The 15,921-nt window shown below is 35.0% G+C and overlaps 1 protein-coding gene across 2 annotated transcripts in view; it reads left to right on the top strand.

Annotated features, from left to right (window-relative positions):
• The first annotated feature begins 7,359 nt into the window (after positions 1-7,359).
• LOC106468240 (POU domain, class 6, transcription factor 1-like) overlaps positions 7,360-15,921 on the top strand; it is a 119,383-nt gene continuing 110,821 nt past the window's right edge. For both annotated transcript variants that reach the window (XM_022396570.1, XM_013928657.2), the window contains exon 1: positions 7,360-7,667. The gene's annotated coding sequence lies outside the window, so the exon portion shown is untranslated. The remainder of the gene's footprint in view (positions 7,668-15,921) is intronic.

Below are 15,921 nucleotides of genomic sequence, written 5' to 3' on the forward strand. Positions count from 1 at the left end.
ATGAAGTAATACACACTGATTATCTGAGCAACTGAGTTTGTAAGAGCAAAATAAAGAGACTGGATACAATGTAAAATGCAAAAGAACATACTTTATTTATTCATAAATATAGTGTGTGTGTGTACTAGCACTTATGGAATAACAAGATGTCACTTCTATTGGATTAGGTATCTTCAACTGATCAGGTTCAAACCATCTACCAGACTGTTTAAATTCAATGTTCCTTACTTCATAGGTTGAGTCAGTTTGGGTTGGTGTTAGTGGATATAAAGGGAAAAGTCTTGTAATTGGAATTTGTCAGAATGTGGAAGTTAATGAGAAACTGTATAATGAGATCAATGAGTTGAAAAATGTGTTATTATTATGGGAGATTATAATTTCAGGGGTATTGATTGGAAAAATTTTGAGTCTGACAGTGAGGGGGATATGTTTTTGGAAATTGTTCAGGATACTTTTATACACCAACGGTGCTGGAACCTACAAGAGAAGAAGCTATATTAGATTTAATATTAGCATCTGATGTAAATATGATAGACAGAGTTGTGGTTGGTGAGCATTTAAGTACAAGCAACCATTGCACTATTAGGTGTGGGATTTTACTACATGTAGAATTGAAGAAGAATAGTACCCTTATTCCAAATTTTAGGAAACCGATTTTAATGGAAAAAGACATTATTTGCTTTCTGTAGATTGGACTAGAGAATTGGGAGGGGATCTTGAACAGATGTGGGAAGCATTTAGGGAAAAATTTATATGCATACAGAACATACATATTCCCTGCAGAAACAAAGGGCAATGGAGCGGAATAAGCCATTATGGTTTAGTAAAGGTTTAAGAGATCATATTAGGAATAAACATAATAAATTCAAGAAATTTAAACTTACTGGAAATAATAAGGGTTTGGAGGACTATAGGAAATCAAGAGAGCTGGTTGAAAAGGAAGTTAAAAGGACAAAAACTGTATATGAAAGAGGATTGGTTGAAACAGTTAAATCATACAATAAGAAATTCTTTAGGTATATGATGGGTAAGCAAAATGTCAGGATGGGGATTGGGCCTCTTAAAAATGATAGTGGGGAGCTGATCTTGGAAGATTATGAAATGGTAAACTTGTTAAATTATATGTTCTCTTCAGTTTTTATGAATGAAGATACAAGTATTATGCCTCAACCAGAGCACTTAATGTATGGGGAAAATATTGATGTAAAAGATATCATTTTAAGTTCTGAAACTTTAAGAGTAAAGTTTGGAAACCTAAAAATTGATAAATCCTCTGGACCAGACAACTTGTAACCTATAGTTTTAAAGGAACTTAAAGATTTTATTTGTGAACCTCTAGCTAATATTTTTTATAGGTCGAGTAGTGGAAGAATATTAGAAGATTGGAAGTTGGCTAATGTTAGTCAAATATTTAAAGGAGGTGATAAATATTGTCGAGGCAATTATAAGCCGGTTAGTCTTACATTAGTAGTTAGAAATGTTTTGAAGAGTGTGATTAAAGAGCTAGCATAGTTTCACTAAGGGTAAGCCTTGTTTAACAAATTTTTGACATTCTTTGAAGATGTTACTACAAGAGTTGATGAAGGTAATATTGGGGATTTGGTTTACCTTGATTTTCAGAAAGCATTTAATAAGGTGCCTCACAAAAGAATTGTTACAAAAATCAACTCTGTGGGTGTGGGGGAAATGTTATTAACTTGGATAGAAAATTGGCTGGAGAGTAGAAAGCAGAGAGTAATAATAAATGGAGTTAGATCTGACTGGATCAGAGTTACAAGTGGTGTGCCTCAGGGCTCTGTGCTGGGTCCTCTGCTATTTGTGATTTATATTAATGATAATGACTCTGGAATGACTGACAAAAGTTTGAAGTTTGTAGATGACATTAAGATTTTTGGGGTGGCTAACTGTATCAAAGATGCTGCAGACTTACAAGGAACATGAGGCCAATACGTGGCAGATGATGTTTAACTATCCAAAATTTAAGGTGATGCATGTAGGTTTTCACAATTCAAATTATTGTTACAATTTAAATGGGAATACATTAAATACTGTGGTTGAAGAAAAATATCTTGGTGTTATGACTGAAAAATCAGTTAAGCCATCTAAACAGTGTATTGTAGGTAGCAATAGGGCTAATAGGGTTTTGGGTAGCATCTATAGAAACATTAAATACAAGACAAGGGATATTATTTGTTTTGGTATATAGATCACTTGTAAGGCTTCATTTAAAGTACTGTGTACAGTTTTGGGCTCCCTTCCTCAAAAAGGACATTGAATTGTTGGAGAAAGTTCAGAGAAGAGTCACTAGGATGATACCTGGGATGTTGGGATTGTCCTATGAGGAGAGACTAAAACTACTAACTTGTTTTCTCTGGAGAGGAGAAGAGTCAGAGGGGATTTGATTAAGGTGTTTAAGAATATTAAGGGTATTGATAATATAAATCCATCAAACTTTTTTGTGTTTAGCAGTGAAAACAAAAGGACAAGAGGTCATAAATTCCAAATACTTTTCAAACAGGGTGGTCAGATTTTGGAATGAGCTGCCTACAAGTGTGGTGGAGACAGAAAAGTTAAATGAGTTCAAGCAAAGATTGGATAAATACATAAGTAGTAAAGGGTGGTTATAGTTGGGAGCTGGAAGGGACATCCTTGATGGGCTAATAAGCTCCTTTTTGTCCCTTTAAAATTTTATGAATTTATGGAATTTACCCAGAGTGACTAGCATGAATGGTCATTCTCATTCATGCATAGAGGAGGCTGTAATCTAGATACCACCTGAACTACCAATGAAGGACAATGCTGTCTACATTCTTGAAAAATGTGTAGCATTACAGGAGCGCTCTCAACAGAATAACAAAGGCAGCTAGAGTGACATTAACCTAACGAAGTGAAACCCAAGTTATGTGAGATCTGCACACATACAGAATAAATTATATATTTAGAATAATATTATATTAAAATATGAAGGTAGAAACTCAATATATATTTATATACATACATAATCCTCCCATAATTCATGCTTGTTCTGAAGCCGACAATCAATTTTAAGTTTAAAATCAATAGAATTTAAACTCATGTCCTGGCCAAGGAGTGCAGTGACTTTCTCTCATCCCTGTAAACACTTATATGCAACGTGAATGACACAATCCTTAAAAAAAGAATTCAAATTAAAAAGTCACATCACAATATCATTTAACAAAGATGCAAGTACACACTACAAAACCTTTTAACAAAGAAAACCTCATACATAATTACCTCAAAACAATTTTTTAACAATGACATCTCAAGACAAACTTAGTCAGTTATACTAAATACAAACTCAACCCTTTTCAAACCCCAAAGAATGTACAATAACACACCAAAATCAATTATTAAATGGACCCTTATAGATACAAAAAAAATCTATAAATTTGAAAATCATCCTCCTTAAATAAAATCATCCTAAAACATAGTAAAAGTTGCATAGTAAAATAGTTCATATGTATTTTACTTATTTATAGTGTTACGACAGCGGAAGTCATATGTCGCTGGTAACTCGTAATGAGTATCTAGAAAGATCGAGGAACCTGTCGAACGTCCTAGCGTTTGCTAGACTCGCACTCTTATAATATATAAGCCGGCAAATAAAGTGACAGCAACAATTGAATAGCAGACAGATAATCGAGTCAAGCCGTAAGTAAAGTGTGTAAATCGTTGTGAATTATAGCATGTGTTTAAGTTAAAGTGACTGTGGAAATTAAGTGTATTGCAAAGTTGTATTGAGAAAGAATAAACTAGTTTTATTTAAGAAAGAACTTGTATTGCTGAAGTTCTTCCAAAATAATTTTTACAGGTAATTAACAAGCGACCAGGGGCATAACAATAGTATTAGCTAGATTAATACAGAACATTAAATTTCTTAAATAGGAATAACTTCATTGGCCAAATGTAATAGGCATGATACAAGTAACAGTTCTGATTTAGTGCTTGATAATACTGCTAAGCAGGTCCAACTTTGTCAGGTGTTCTTGGGTTAATGGCTGAAAACGCCACAAGCAGCAATGATACCCATCTGATGACCTAGGGTAGAGTGGCCTGTTACTTATAACTAAGACTATTTATTATCAATTGCAATTATTACTGTAAAATCTTTAGATTTTCTGGCAGAAGTTATTACATACATGAATTAAATGTATTAAAACTTTTTTTAAAATTACTACTACATTATAATTTACAAAATAACTAGACATTATACATTAAAAGGAAATCAAGTATATATTAAAAAATGAAATATGAGTTCAAATAGCTAGATACAAAGAAAGAAAATTATGCTCAAAGATCATTATAGTGAAGCTTTATGGGAGTTTAAGAAAAGGGGTTGATGAATACTTGAGGGATCGGGAATAAACTGAGTGATTAGTTTTCTGTTTGTTGAGAGTGAAGACATCCTTTGTGGGCAAAAAGACCCCTTTATGTCCAATAATTTATACCCACCATTTTTCACAATGGTGTATGTGACATGACTTTTTGAGAGACCATAAAAATAAACAATTTCATATATATATGTATATATAACTTTTCACAAAAAGTAATTTTACAAAATAAAAACTGGATCTAAGCTTCCAAGTTCAAATTTGCTATTTTCAAGCTTATTATTTCACAAATCTTTAAATATAACTTCCATAGTCAGCATATCCAAATCCAGGAAAACATTTCACTAGTAAAATGGCATTGGGAAACTCTGAACCAGTAAACTATAAAAAAATGGCACTGTTTCTTCTCAAATGGAAATAAAATATAGCAAAATTATATGTTTATGGTTTTTACATAATAAAATGTTTACTCTATTTATATATATTATTACTGATATTATTTCTATCTGTCCCATTATTACTGACGCTATCTGTAGGCTTTCTACTCTGCATTGGTACCTTTTTTCAGTAGCCTATTTCTATGTTCCTTTCACCAAAGTATTATACAAATGTTACAATAACCTCCTTACTCTTAAATAAAGATTTCTATAAATAAGGATATCATATGGACAACAAAGAACCATTAGTCCTTCACAGTTGCTTTTGGAAAAAAGTAAAAATTTAAATCTACATATTATTTTTCAGGAAATCATTGAATCCTTTTTATGTTCCCAACCTCTCATACCTTATTTATAGTTTTTAAAAAGTCAACACATGCAACATTCATTGAATTGTTAGAGAAGGTTCAAAGAAGAGCCACTAGGATGATACCTGGGATGGTGGGATTGTCCTATGAGGAGAGATTAAAATCTCTGAACTTGTTTTCTCTGAAGAGGAGAAGGGTCAGAGGGGATTTGATTAAGGTGTTTAAGATTATTAAGGGTATTGATAATATAAATCCATCACACTTTTTTGTGTTTAGCAGTGAAAACAAAAGGGCAAGGGGTTATAAATTCCAATTTTTGCAGCATAGGAATCATCTGCAGTTTGTTTAGACAGTATTACTTTTCAAATAGGGTGGTCAGATTTTGGAATGAGCTGCCTACAAGTGTGGTGGAGGCAGAAAAGTTAACTGAGTTCAAGCAAAGATTGGATAAATACATGAGTAGTAAGGGGTGGTTATAGTTGGGAGCTGGAAGGGACATCCTTGATGGGTTAATAAGCTCCTTTTTGTCCCTTTAAAATTTTATGAAATTTATTAACATCTTCAAGGAGAGGATGCCATCATCCATAAAGCAAGCTCCGAGCAAAACAATTCTAACAACTGCATACCCAAGAAAAAATCTTTCCTAAAAACCATAAAGAAAATCATTTATTACATGTTAATTTTACAAAAGGTTTTTTTCTGAAATTACAACAATAATCAACTTAAGTATCTTGCTAATAATAGAAGCAAACCAATATAGACCTGTAATTTCACAGCTTATCTTTCTTTAAACTTTTCATACACACATGCACGCACACTTGATATAGATCCAGTTAACAATCATCCAAAACTGTAACATTTCCATACCTGCTGACTTCTGAATTATAATTATCTTTTTCATCAATTCCTTCAAACGTTTTAAGTGAAACTCATCTGATTACTCCAAAAAAGCTTTCCTTACTTCCTCAAGTTAATGCACCTTTAACTTAAATACATATACTTAAAGAATTTCTCCTCCTTTTACTCACATTAATCTGGTTGAGTATATCTCTTAAGTTAACATACATTAATAAAATATATAGTATACAACACTATGTAATTAATAATATACAGCTAAAACTATCATTAACAACAAGGGTCCCCAATTGACGAAATACTGCACGCTAACATTTATTAGAAAGAACTTAATATAATAAAAGAGTACTTAATTAGCTATACTCGTCACTGGGTCGATTTTTTAGTTTGATCTAAGTAGGTAGCTTTGATCAGAAGTTAATATTATCAATTACAACTTCAATACAAGTATGGGGCTGTAATTTCCTATATTTGTCCTCAACCCCGTTTCGTACAGTGAATAAATTAACATCGACTTTTTATTTTAATGTTAACTATGACTAACATATATATGTATATACAACGTTTAAATTGTAGTTACATTTTACTTGTATTTGTAAATTACAAACGATTAAAACTTGGCCAAAACTGTAGATAATTAAATATTATAACTAGGAATAGATGGCGCCACGTCACAAAAAAGAAAGCCACGAGTTTACACAAGTAGTACTAATACTACAACTACTATTACTTGTGTTTAATCAATATTAAGGCTTCCTGTTTAGCCTATTTGTAAACTTTCAAACACAAAGAACCGTATTATAAGAATTCCACAAATGTACATATTGGTCACTAGTAAACTAATTCACTACACATCCATTTTTCTACAGTATTTCCCAAAAGAGCAATTCGCAAAATCCCGCCAAAACTTCTACTCCTCGCCACTCGTGTCAGATTTTGATATGTTAATTAAGCATCCCTAATTCAATACAAGAAAAAATTATGTGTTCATGCGCCATTGATGTTCTTTTTGCTTTAATATGTCCATTATGTTCACGCTACGAAGTTTGGTATTTAGGTAGGATTATATATTATTATACATAGACTTTTTTTCACACATTAAACAATGTTGAGGAACACTGGAAGTTAAATTTGGAATATTTTGTTGTGCATGTGTTTCCGGCGGTATGAGTGAGGGACCGCTCGTCAAATCAACAATGATATTCCAATATTTAATTATCACAATAATACACATAACTATTACATGAAATATTACTCTTAGTATTAAAGAATATCTAAGTTTGTATACGTGTACACATTTTTATAACTTGATAAAGTAATGTGAATTATTATTCAGTTATTAGTTGAATTACATATGATCCCTCAAATGGCGTCTGTCTCGAGCGAACCTACCGAGGCCAGTGTGTTTTCAGCTAAATGAATTTATCTGTTTAATATTCGTGTCGTTTGATTGTATAACTTACGAATTTATTCAGTGGATGTTCTTAGTTAACTTCTCCACAATACGCAATTTAAGGTGGAGGGATATTGAATAGTAATTGGAAATGTTTTTATTATCATAATTTATAAGAAAGTGGGATGGACGCGTACTGAATGTATTTTGTTATTGGACATTTTGAGAACTACGTGCATAGCAAAAGCCTTTATGGAGGCCTAAAAGCCACTGACAAACGAGAAGTCCAGTAAGAACAGAAGATCATGGCTGCCACTCAAGGGTGAGGAATTTCATTGTTAAGATATTATTGTATTATATTTACTCTTTAATTATTATCATAATTTATAGATAATAAAATAGCTTGAGACAATGCCTTTTGAAATTAATATGAAGTACAAGCCCCTGGTGGCCTCCTTTTGGGCGTAAACACAAAGTTTTAGGGAATGCTTCAAACTATAATATATGAATTTAACTAAAATAAAGCAAGAAAATTCATTATTATACGTACTTATACCAGTAAATTGTTCAAGGATGCCAATTTTATTAAAGCGAAATAAATGTCACAAATGTTTTCCCCATGTTTTTTCACTATTTTCTTTCTTGATGGGACGAGAAAGCATATTAAGTTATCTTAATCATATAGATATACATATATACATACATACATACACACATATATCCTACTTAGTTATATGATCTTGTTCTATCTGTAAACGACCGACAGATCTTACATAAATAAGACTTGTACAGAAGACGCTTACCTTAAACGTTAATAAAACACAAAAGGGCTCATGGGAAGGTGATTAGGGAACCAGTTTGCTGTTTTAGTTGTTGATACTGCATTAAGAGCTGCTGTTGTTGGTAAGAAGGATACCCCCCAATGTCAGGTCATAGGTTCTGTTGGTGGGGGATAAAATTCATAGGAAGTGGTGTATATGCTAATGAGTAGACATTTGGAACCGTGGAAAAAGCTGTTGCTATCGTTGCATTACTTGCAACTGCTATTTTTGAAACCACAGTTGTTGCTGATGAATTGTGAGCTGTCTAGAAATACCTAGCTGTGTACTGCTTGTTTAACTCGTGACCGCCATTGTTGAGAATTCCCATGTTTAATGAAGTCAGCAATGAGCTGAAGGTTTGTTTTTAGCATCTGCATTATTGTCTGATGCTGCTGAGGAGAAGACGGTAGACGTAATATTTGCAATAACGGAAGCAGCCTGCGAGATACATGAGCATTACGATGCATTCCGGTCCTACAGGTGGTGGACCCAGAGTGACTGACGGGTTCCTGGAGCTGATTCCAATATCATTGCTGGTTGTGAGTCCGCTGTGATGGAACTTGTTAGCATAGGTAAGTTGAATCATCCCACCAGCTTTTGTTGTCCAGTCCAACTAATTTACTACCCATGCTTTGGATTAACTTCACCATTTGAGGTTGTCTTTGTGTGTTTGTCATCAAAGAATTTCCATTTGTTAGAGATGGCGTCTTGAGCCACTCCTTTGTCAAGCTGTAGCCTGTACTGCTTGAACAGCTCGGAATGCACCTGCTTGTAGGTTTGAGCCCATCTCCAGGCAGATGTACATGGTTTGGTTTTGAGGCTTCTGCCGAGGATTCACTAGATGATGAGCTAAGATTGGGAAGCTTACATGCCACTGGTCGATTTTGCATTGCAATCATATTTGGTTTTCGTCGACAGAGAATTGAGGTTTACTGCAGTTGTTGCTGGTGGAGTTTCTTTAGACAGAATGTATACAGACACTTTGCCTCCTGACTATGTCTTGCACGGCAGTAACACAACGTAATACACTGTTTACAAAAAGGACTGTCACCAATATTTACGTTTGCAGATTTTTTTTCATGTTGCACAACATGTTTCTTCTTCTGACAGCTGGGTAAGCAACAATTAGCATCACGGCACTGATAAACATAAAGAAGGGACTGGATGCAGCTTTGGGAAAACTACCAACGAAACTCTTATGGATTAGCATGTTTCTGGTCAGAAACAGCAAAGCCGTTATCCAGGTCAAAAGCAGTTTCTTGTACTGAAGTCAAAAATGCACATCTTTCATTTATCAAATCACAGTTGATCATAAGGTCGCGATCTTGGATAGGTGGCAAACTGTTTATTTGTTGCAAAGCACAAAGTTAGACTACGGTTCGTATGTTTTCTGCCTTCTGCGGGTATCGAAATTCGATGTTTAGTGTTATAAGCCGTACTGTTGAACCACCAGTGTGGTGGTGGGCGGACAGGTGCCAAACTGGCAGCTACTTGTTTGAAGGTAAGCACAAAACTGCACTATGGGCTATCTCTGCTCTGCCCACCACGGGTATCGAAACCCGGTTTCTAGCATTGTAAGTCCGCAGACATACCGCTGTGCCACTGTGAGGGCGGCAGCTACTTGAGCTAAATGAAGGCGAATTATAAAGAACACTTCTTATTCCTATTGAGCGGCAATATAATGTGAATAACTGAATAGTGGCCGATGACATGTTTCTTCACTTATCTATCCACTGTATAGGTTTTGCTCATAGTGACAACAAAGCATTTTCACACTAACAATATATTTGATACTTTATGATATAGGTCCAGCTTATCTCTGTTTGGTTAACTTGTGTTCAGGGTTACTGATGAGGAATGGAATTCTCACACATTGATCACATTGTAGATTGAACTGGACCTCCCTTGAACTGACTTTGGGATTAAACAATTTTCGGAATACTAAGTTTATTTATTAACACTTATTAATGTTCTCCCATGGTGACATATAGTTTCTAATTTTAATATACATATGAAATATACATGTTTACGCATCAGCGTAATTTATCGATCCCTACATCGTTATAACAAATTAAGTGTTGGAGTTGCATTTCTCGTTACACTTTCAGTTGTTTTGAGTAAACTTGTAATTTGTTGTACGGTGACTATAGCAGTGAACCAATAAAGTATTAAAACTACGTGTAAATCCACATATGATGTAATACTTTGTAGCAAATCGCAGTCAGTTCACCAAACATGCTCACCTTTTCGGCCATGGGTGCGTTATAACGCGACGGTCAACCCCACTATTTGTTGGTAAAAGAGTAGCCCACGGGTTGGTGGTGGGTAGTGATGTGATTAGCTGCATTCCATCTTATCTTTCACTGCTAAATTAGAGACAGCTAGCGTGGAGCTTTGCTCGAAATTCAGAACAAATCAAATCGCAGTCAGTTTCTAATGTTTTTTGTGCCCCCTAGTGGTACAGCGGTATGTCTGCAGATTTACAACGCTAGAATCCGGGTTTCGATATCCGTGGTGGGCAGAGCACAGATAGCCCATTGTGTAGCTTTGTGCTTAACTACAAACAAACAAACACAATTTTTCTTGTAAAACTGTTAGATATCTTATTTACAAAATCATTATCTCCAACGCGGCTTACAAGAGCATCGGTTTATTTATCTATTTATTTTTTTGATTTAGTAACTTATTTATAATCATAGTTGTTAATAAAATGTAATTATTCGGGGCGTGTTTTTAATTATTGATAATTTATGCAGTTTCTTGTATGTAGGATCGTTTGTTTTTAGGACAAAATAAAAACAAATGTTTTTGTGTTTGTTTTTAGCGTAAATTAATCTACACAACAGTCTGCCTTCTGTCCACCGCGGAGAATCTTGTCCCGCATTTTAGCACTGTAGTTCCGTAAATGTAATGTAAATATTAACACCATTAAACATTGTTATTTTTAGGTTGGCAAACGATTGGAATAGATCGGTATTTAGATGAATTTGTAATTTGTATTTGCTTTTAAGTCTTATATGGATTTAAACTACTTCAGGCTGGTTTTGTATATTGCATGTAATATTTATTGTTATGTATTTTAAGCGCTCTAGTAGAACTGTCAATATATTACTTGATATTGTAAACGTCGAAACCGTTATTTATTTACCGTTATTTTCTGTTGGAGGTTTATCATTAAAAGAATGACAGGCTATAACAGCACTGAAGTTAGGGTACCAAACCTATTTAGCTATTATGTTAATTATATAAAATAGTGCAACTCAACAATATATTTACGTACGCACCACACAATACTACGGAGGAATATATTATTTATTCGAGGTATTATGAAGAATATTTTGAGAAGCTCTTATACATTTCATGCGTCCTTTTGTAGTGATTGACACGTATGCGTTGGGTGGTGAGTAATGGGGCGTTGAAAAAAAAAAGGAGTTATTGTTCGCTGTAGTAGGCTTGCCTCTGTGGCTTTTGTTCGTGTCGTGATTAAGCGTGTGTGATCAGACGCCAGTGATCCAAAGTACTATTCACATAATATATTACCAATATCTACGTTTCAGAAATAAAAATCTGCATTGTGGAACCGCTATATATATGAGTAGATTCGTTGATTTGACACCGACGATTTTATCGAAAAAAGAAAAAAAAACGTTTACAGGAGCATTTGTTTTGACATGTAAAGAACAAATAAATTTTTAGTAACATGTAATTTGAATTTATATACCACAAGTATTCCAACACTCATGGGCAGTCTATGGGACCATAATGGGAGGATGGTTGGTAGTTCTGAATATTGCATGTTAAAAAATGTACAAAAACATTAGGCTGGTATTTTGACAATTTTAGACAACTTGAGGAGTACACGACACCTAATCCTCTCTTAAACGTGACTCACCCGCCATACTCTACAATAGTGTTTCTTAAACTTTTTAGGTTGTGTCTCCCCCTTTTCTTCTCTGTAATACATTTTGCCCCCACCAAAAAAACAAATAGTTCAACTCATTTAAACCATGAAATATATAGGTAAAGGCAATGATGGCAACTTTAAACTTAGCTTTAGAAAAACCGAAAGATGAAACGTCTTTCCGACGCTTTCACGCCCTTCACCCCCAAAAAATACGGTCGCGCCCCCAAAAGGGGGCACACCACACAGTTTGAGAACTACTGCATTTCAAGTGAACTCAGTATAAATATAGAGAATGAACAAATAGGTAGATTATTTGTGTTGTGGTATTTTCAGGTAAAACAGATTACCCGACAATTATTAAGAGAGGTAAATACGCAAATAGTAGCAGATGCGATCAAAACTAAGGGTAGTGTTCTGTAATAGATAACTTGACTGAATTCCTTTGATAGTATGTGCATGGATGGGAATCAAAGTACGCATTTCATGACCGTTTATACAGTGCCATTCAACATAGTATTATGTCTTTGATGCCAGATTTATCAACTATTCATTTTACCCTACATTGCTGATTTAGTGACAATTCATAGCAGAGGAGAGTAACTACCAGATACAATATACAGAGATACTGAAAAATACTATATATATGCATTTCGGAAGTCCTAGAGGTTATGCAAATACAATATTCAAACTGTACGAAGGACAAAAGTGTTTTATTCTTTTCATGAACATCACCTTGCACTCTGATTTGTTAAAGCCCAAGTCACAGTTCATATAAAGCTGAGCAATTTAACCAATTAATCTATATCATCAACTACCTTTGAGAAGCTGTTACATTAATTAGTGTCACATAAAGTAACCGATTAATCGAAATTATAGTTAAATTGATTGGTGAAAATTAGTATTTCTGATTATTACTGTTTTCGATTATTCCAAGAATTGATTAATCAAATTTACGATTAAATCGATTGCCTCGAAAATATACAATTAATTGAAACTGTTGTGTCCGATTATCTCTGTTTTTGATAATTCCAACTCTCCGAAAGCATTGCCATTATGTTTGTTTGTTGTTAATCGCTAAGGTACATAATGAACTGTCTGTACTCCGCCCAATTCTAGACTTATAACCTTTTTTTACTTCAAGTTTGTCCAGCTTAGTGATTTTAGGGTTTAGGCTCGTGATATGAGGATCTCGGGTTGGATTCCCTTTGCCACCAGACTTGCTCGTCATGTCTTTGTTATGGCAAAGCTACTAAAGTTGTCTGCTATTGTCACTAATTTTGAAATGCTAACGTATATATTTGCTTGTACGTATTATGGTTTGAAGAACACTGTACTAATCGATCGTTTGAATGTAATCAATTAATGGGGCTGTCGACTTGTTGATTAATAAATACCGCTAATCACCCAGCTATGTTCATAGACATATCTTGAGTACAAATACTTTTGTAACAAATCTGTTGTTGTTGTTTTTTTGCATACAAAGAATTACCATAATCACCTTAGATGACTTAGTGGGGTGCGCTGTGCTCAGCCCCTTCTGGGATGTTTCTCTTTATCTCTTTGCTATTTATGCCTTAGAGACTATAGAAGTATATTTTTTTCTGGTATTTCCAGCCCTTGAGGTCGAAGTTTCCTCGTTGATGGCAGAAACCATTGGACAAGCTGTCTGGGTTGTCTGTACTACTATTGCTCTGGTATTCATCGCTGTTGTCTTCATAGCTTTGCTGGAGCCTTTAAGTTATCGGAATTTAAAAGTCCATTTAGATGCATTTTGTGCCTGAAAGCTTTTCTTAGGCTTAGGGACTTAAGAATGTAGGTTCCTTCAAAGATGCAAATACATCTGCCATCTCCTTCTCATGGTTATGCCACACATTACAATGGAACAAATCACCAGGCCCCTCTTATCTTCGTTTTTCACTTCCATAGGTGGCATTTAGAGTGGTACCGACTCCTGCTGCTAGCCACTTAGAGGCTCAGCTGCTCCAGATGCAATGGTGTCAACTCTGATGACCCAATTTTTGGGACTTCCTACGAGTCTCAGACCCTTCATCAGCCATCATGGACAACTCACCTCTTGGAAACATCAGTGTCTGTCTGTTTATTGATTCAGCAAGCTCTTCCAACTTAGACATGTTGGCTAATAACGTATCTTCATCCATGGGTTTACTAACAGTAAATGTTAACCTAGCAGTCTTCTTCTCTGCAATGACTTTATGCCCCTCACTGTAGAAAAAATCCTGGAGCAGCTGCTTGGCTTAAAATGTTGAGGAAGAATGAATTCTTATGTATGGTTTTAAGAAAGGAAAACAAGAAAGGACTGGAAGTCAGGAATACTGGTTCTGGTCTGAAAGTTCACAGTTGAAAATGTGAATTGACTGTGGCTGCAACTTGACCTTAAACACTGAAATTCTGGATTCAAATACAATAGACCACTGAGTTGTAATTGATTAAAAGCTCGGCTGAGTGCATAGATTAAAGGGCGGGTTGTAATATTGATTTGTGGCTGTAAACTACGTATTGGTCAAGCAACATATCTACAGACTTAATGTATACTCACATCATTATTGCCCATAGAACGTGTGTCCAAAGAATTCGAGAATTTGCAGATCCCCTAGTTTCCTTGAGTTTGCATTTGACCAACTATCTGTTGCTGTGCAGCCCTCAGTTGCCCCTACCAGATAACAAGAACATGCACACCTCATGTATAGCCTACCATCTGATTGTCACATAGAAAAAGCCTGGTTCCTGTATGAAGAAATGGGGGCTAGATTGCTTGGGTCCTACAAAGTCGATCTGAGTTTGGTGAGGCATCTCTTATCTCGCCTTTAACTGAGAGCCTTTTCAATGCTTTCAATATCTTTCCTTAGGAACTTTTTCTATTTAGAAATTGTGTAACAGGTTTTACTGCATGAGTGGCATCTTCACCTGACCCTATTACACCACTTTCCATGCTTCAAAACTGTATTTTGTAATGAAACAACATTAAGAAAACATTCAGCAGAATTGCTTGCTTATTAAAATATTTTAATCTACATAACCTAAAATATTCCTCTCATAATCACATAAAACATTAGGTACATCATGTGTATATATTTGTTATGATATATAAGCCATATATAAGTGATATCCATGGAAGATTACCTCGTCTTTTTTAGTTTCCTCTTGGCAGTACACCATACAGCATTCATACCAGTGCTGAGCATCTTGACTCACTTGTGGCCAGAAACATCACCCTCGTCATCGATTTTGAAATCACCATCGATTGTTTGCACAAATGTTGGTTACACCTTGATATCCTTTAGTCTTTGTGGTGTGCGAAGTCAATAATATTTCTTGGCACAGATCTGTGGAAAACACTAGTTGCAGAACTGTCAGTGCATCATGCTTTGCGGGCTGGTTATACTGGTGTTGTACACATTAATGAACCTGTAACTGCTTGTATAGGTGTTAAAGGTTGTGTGTGTCATGTTACGCTGTTTTACTTGGTCGAGTTTGACTTTGCTGGACAGCAAGTAATACTCATGCTTGGTAAATCTCCTTCAGCTGCACATCTCAGATCTCCTGAAGCATTAACTTCGTAATCCATCCCTTTGTGAATTGTTTAATTCATGGTCAGCTTTCACTGTGGTCAAAACTGTCATGGTTTCAGCTCCCACATGTTCTCCAGGATCAGAACATTCCATGAATGGACAAAGTCTCACTGTGTAGCAAGATAATCTATTTGCATTTTCGTGTTGTGGGCCTGGGCGATGAACTATAAGAGTCATAACCTTAAAAAGTTGTTATCCAAAGTACCGTAATCCCTTCTGGATTTTTGAAGTTTGCTAAGCACTACAGTCCACCTGGACAGT

Source organism: Limulus polyphemus, unplaced genomic scaffold, assembly GCF_000517525.1.
Source record: "Limulus polyphemus unplaced genomic scaffold, Limulus_polyphemus-2.1.2 Scaffold2929, whole genome shotgun sequence".
NCBI lineage: Eukaryota > Metazoa > Arthropoda > Merostomata > Xiphosura > Limulidae > Limulus > Limulus polyphemus.